Here is a 5,564-nt window from a genome sequence, read left to right as displayed (position 1 = left end):
GACCCCAGGGAGCACCCAGAGACTGAGCCACCAACCAGGAACATACATGGGCCAGTACGAGGCTCCTGGCACAAATATAGCTGAGATCTGTCCGGTCAGGCCTTAGTGGGAGAAGATGAGCTTAATCCTGGAGAGACTTGAGGCCCCAGGGGAGAGGGAGGTCTGTTGGGGAGGACCACACTCTTGGAGGCAAGTAAGAGGAGGAATGGAACAAGGAATTGTGGCAGAGGGGACTGAATTGGGGTGGGGCGGGGCAGGGGGCTGCAACAACTGGAATGTAAATTTAAAATGATCAGAGGAAGAAAAATGGCAGCAGGACTAAGCTCTCTCTGCAGCAAAATCTGCGGAGCCTTCGGGCACAGCTGCCCTTCAAGCAAACACTGCAGTGCAGCAGCCTGAACCCAAATCTTGTTTCTCTCTCCTTTATGGGTGATAAGCCTGATTGCCGTGAGTTACAAAATACAAGGCTACTCTCTTGTACCTATTGTTTGTGCCTACAGCCCAAATTTTAACCAGTTTTCTATGCTTATCCTGGTGTTCCTTCCTAGCAATTTGATAAGAAATACTGATGTTACAGGAAACACTAAATACAAAAAAAAAAAAATCACATAATGTATCAAATTTTTGTCCCAGTATATAGTTGCCCTTATAGGCTACCTTAACCTGCTGGGTTTGTTAAAACAAAGAAGTCTTATGAAGTTGTGATCAAACACTGAGGTTATAAAGACAGCTAAGTTGGGTTCAAATGCAAGTTTTATCACTTCAAACCTATAACCTGGGGAGAGTGGTTATATGTTCTGTGCCTCAGTTTCCCCATCAGCATCATCAGGCTGACAGTACAATTCCTTCTTCCCAGTGTCTCTTTTGTGCTCACTAAGATGAAAAAATGTGAACTATCCAGAACACACATAGTAAATGCAATGTGAGTGTTAACTGCTATGGCTACGATGGAGCTATGCACTTCTCCTAGGGTATTGCTGGGTTCAGTTGCTAAACCTGGAAGTTGGTCTATAAGGAGTAAGCAAGCCAACCACTTTGTCCATCCCAAAGGAAAATGAGTTTTAACCCATGCAATGATATTCACATGTCTATTCTTAATCAGCAGAGTCAAATATAGAACATATATTTACAGCGAGTTGATAAAATATAGCCCCTCATACCTTCAAGTTTTACTAAGTGTCTCTTGTCCTCAGTGTCTACTTACATGAGGTCCTTCACTGGATATTGGGGTACAGTTCTGGATTCATGGTCCTCACCATCTCCTAGGGGAAGGCAGATACATAAGCAAACTGAAAAATGAACAAATGGCCCTGATAGCTTCCCAGGGTTCATAGTGTGTAATTGCAGACACTAGCTTGATCATGGGCTATGCATGGGAGGGGCAGAGATACAGGGTTACACTTGAACAGGGGTTTATGCTAAAAAATAATAAAATTCTGTAAATTGCAAAAAAAAATATTTTTTAATTTTTATTTTACTGGAAAAAAATCCAATGTAGATATGTTTTAGTGGGGAGGATAAAGGAACACTCTTCTTAGAAAAAGTAGATTGTACAGGTGATAGTAGAATCTATACATTCACTAATGAATACTTGGTAAAGCTTGTGATCCAGTGTCAGTTATTAGCATTAAGTACTATCTAATTCGCTAATGAATGGCAGTTCAGTTAGTGTAAATTATCTGTGCTGAATGTGTTATCAATATTGAGTTGCTACGAAATCAGCCTCCTATGAGCTACAGTTGGCTTTAGTAAACCAGAAAAGATATCAGTCTTGTAGGAATGATATCTGCAATGATGTGGTATGAGAATCAATGTCATTTTTGAATTAAAAAAAAAATCTTAGATTCTGAGTGAACTGTCCCACCCACTATTGCAGATCCACGAGATCACAGACCAGTTCTTTATGTTTTTGCTGTCTATGGTCTATGATTTCCTCAACCAACCGAATACTTGCTACATAAATAAAAAAGACTCCAGAGAAGTTCCCTAGATTCCCACTCAGTACAAGCTAGTGTCTGCCCGTCCAATTAAACCTCCAAAGAATCCTCACCTGGTAAAACCCTCCTTCGGATCCTTGGTAGACCCAAACCCCAGTTCCAAACCCAACTTTTCATGGATGACTCCAAACTGGATCTCAGATTCAGGAGCAAAGAGGCACATTTTATGAAGGGTTTCAACTCACAATACTATCGAGTGTCTATCAACTGGCAAGCATTATCAACTGAAGACACTGAAGTGAATACAATTCTTCAACACTGGTTGCCCATTTGATCCTGGCAGAAGATAGAGAAATAACAGAAAAAAGAATTAAGTAAGCAGGTGGTCATGGTGACTAATGGTAAGCAGGAACCATAGAGAACAAAACAAGAAAAGAGGAAAGGATGTACAAACAGGATTGAATTATGTCAATGCAATCCCTTCCCAATGTGTATCTAAGCTGTAAGAGCAGAAAGGACCAACTCAGTGTTGGATGCACAGAAGGAAGCCTGGTTTTTTTCTCAGTCCAGGAAACCCTTCACTTCCCCCAGGAGGCCATGATGAAAAAAATAACTTGTATTTTTGGAACATGGGTCTCTGGCTTCTACCAGAAAATGTTGCTTGGCTAAAGATCTTTACCATCTGCCTTAAGAAAAGCAGTGGTGTCCAGGAACAACAGAAAGCTTGTAGGTTTTCCTGAATGGGTGTGGAGATTGCTCAGATTCCTTGCTTCAGGCAGTGGATCTCAAATCTGCCTAAGGCTGCCACCCTTTAATATAGTTCCTCACATTTCTGTGACCCCAAGCATAAAATCATTTTGTTGCTACTTCATAACTATAATTTTGCTACTGTTCAGAATCTTAATGTAAATATCTGATACGCAGGATAACTGATATGCTACCTCCAAAGAGGGTCATGACCCTCAGACAGATTGGGAACCTCTGACTTAGGGGATCCAGTTAATATGCCAACCATCCTCCTATAAGGAAGATTTGAATAGTCACCCTGTCCAGAGTTGCTTTCCTGTGTAGCAAATGCCATGTGTCGGGCTCTGTACTGTCCTCGGGAACTCCCTACCCATGCCATTTTATGGCTACATCAAACCAAGGGAGAGTCATGAGAAGATAGCATTTTGTGAGCAAATAATCCTGTCATGCTTCACGGTCCACTTAGTTCTTAATAGGCCTATATTCATGCACCCCAAGATCAGGAAGTTAGTTTTATGGTTTTAAATTTCTCATTTACTATCTCATGTGACCGGTTTGGTTACTAAGTTCTCCAACTCAGTAAGCTGTAAACTGATCTTTAATTGCTACTGGCACTGTTAAACTTCAGTTCTTTTAGAATGCTACAGGAATGTTGCAAGTTCCTTAGCTTTATACTGTGGGCTTTGCTGTCCCTGTTCATGACGTTCATCCCCTTCCTTAGCACTTGAACCTCAGTCTCACACCACACTGCAGGCATAGTCAACAACAAAACTTATCCAAATTTTCACACAATCCTAGGTGAACATCAGACATTGGCTTTCTCACAGTTCTGGAAACTAAGAGTCTAAGATACATCTGTTAATATCTAGTTTCTCCCTAGGGTTTCTGTCCTTGGGTTCTAGGTGGTTCCCATTCTCTGAAAGGGTCTGTGTCTTAATCTCTCTTCTTGTATGGACCTGAACAGGATTGGCTGCATCCAAATAACATCATTTCCCCTTAATTGACTCTTGAAAGCGCCTACCTGTCAATATACTTACAGTTTGTGTTCCTGGGGGTTGGTAAGGATTGAGGTGGGAGAGGATTCAGCTTATAAGTATTTCATTTCCATCACACCTCATCTTCCACAGGACTGGGACGCGCTCCCCTCTCCTTATATGTTCATTTCTTCTTTCCAGATCTTTTATCTTTCACCTCAGCCACCCCTACAATAAAGACCACAGTCACAAAATCCATTTAAGGAAACAGAAAGGTTGCTTGGTATAATACACATTATTTTGATAAACTGTCATGTGCTGTTTAAACTCCCTGAGAAGCTGGCTCTAACAAGGAAGTGGCCCTCTGACTTCAGTCTCAAAAAATGTTTATTATGTCAGGTGTCTTTCAAGAGCCTTTGTCCAGGGACAGGCTGGCTGCTCTAATGCTGTGATGGAGCAGGAAGAGAACAGAACAGCTCTAGAGTGAAACCTTGTGTACTTTAGAACAGCTACAGAGTATACGATTACCACCAGAGGTTACTACTGCTATATCATGGGGTCACACTATTAAAATCCCTATGGTAGGAACAAAAAGCCAGAAGTTCAGCCAAGGCCAGCTCCGTCCATGGAGGGTATCTTAGTTAAGGTTTCATTGCTATGAAGAGACACCATGACCAAGCCAACTCTTATAAAGGACAATGTTTAATTGGAGCTGGCTTACAGTTTAAGAGGTTCAGTCCATTATCATCATGGAGGGAAGCTTGGCAGTGTGCAGACAGACCATGGTGCTGGAGGAGCCCAGAGTTCTACATCTTGATCCATGGGCAACAAAGAGGACTCAGTCTTGACCAGGCAGCCTGGAAAAGGCTCTCTTCCACACTGGGTGGAGCTTGGGCATCAACTTTAAAGCCCACCCCCACAGTGATGAACTTGCTCCAGCAAGGCCATACCTACAAATAGTGCCACTTCCCATGGGCTAGGCATATTCAAACCACCACAGAGAGAAAGCTCAATTAAAAACAGCTGACAGTGGCAAGGGAGGGAGAGATGTATAAGGGAAAGTGGGTGGGGGTACCAGGGGGGTGAGAAGGAGAGGGGAACCTGATCAGGTATTGGGTGATGGAAAAGGACTGAAGCCCTGAGGGCTAGCAGAAAGAATGGAAACAGGCAACCTTGGGAGATAGGAGGTTGGGGAGACCCTCCAGAATGNACCAGAGACCTGGGAGGTGAGAGATTCTCAGGACTCAAAGGGAGAGACCTTAGATGAAATGCCTGACAGTAAGGAGAGGGAACTTATAGAGTCCACCTCCAGCAGGAAGACAGGACATCAGTGAGGGACAGAGTTGCTATCCCTCAGTCACAACTCTGACCATAATTGTTCCTGTCTGAAAGAATTACAGGGATGAAAATGGAAAGGTGTCTGAAGAAAAGAAGGTCCAGTGACAGGCCCAAAGTGGGACCCAGCTCAAGGGGAGGTCCCAAGGCCTGACACTATTACTGAGACTATGGAGTGCTCACAAAAAAGGGGTCTACCATGACTGTCCTCCCAGGGACCCAACAAGCAGCTGAAAGAGTCAGATGCAGATATTTGCACCCAACCAATGGACAGAAGCAGCTGACCTCTGTTGCTGAATTAGGGAAGGCTGAAAGAAGCTGAGGAGAAGGGCGACCCTGTAGGAGGACCAGCAGTCTCAATTAATCTGCACCCACCCCACCCCACCCCCAGCTCTCTCAAACACTGGACCACCGAACAGGCAGCACACACAGCTGATATGAGGCCCCCCAACACACATACAGTGGAGGACTACCAGGTCTGTGTTCATTCAGAGATGATGCACCTAACCCTCAAGAGACTGGAGGCCCCAGGGAGTTTAGAGGTCAGGTGGGGTGGGGGTGAGGATATCCA

This window comes from Mus pahari, chromosome 5, assembly GCF_900095145.1.
Source record: "Mus pahari chromosome 5, PAHARI_EIJ_v1.1, whole genome shotgun sequence".
NCBI lineage: Eukaryota > Metazoa > Chordata > Mammalia > Rodentia > Muridae > Mus > Mus pahari.
The sequence above is the reverse complement of the archived record's forward strand: the minus strand, read 5'-3'. Positions refer to the sequence as shown.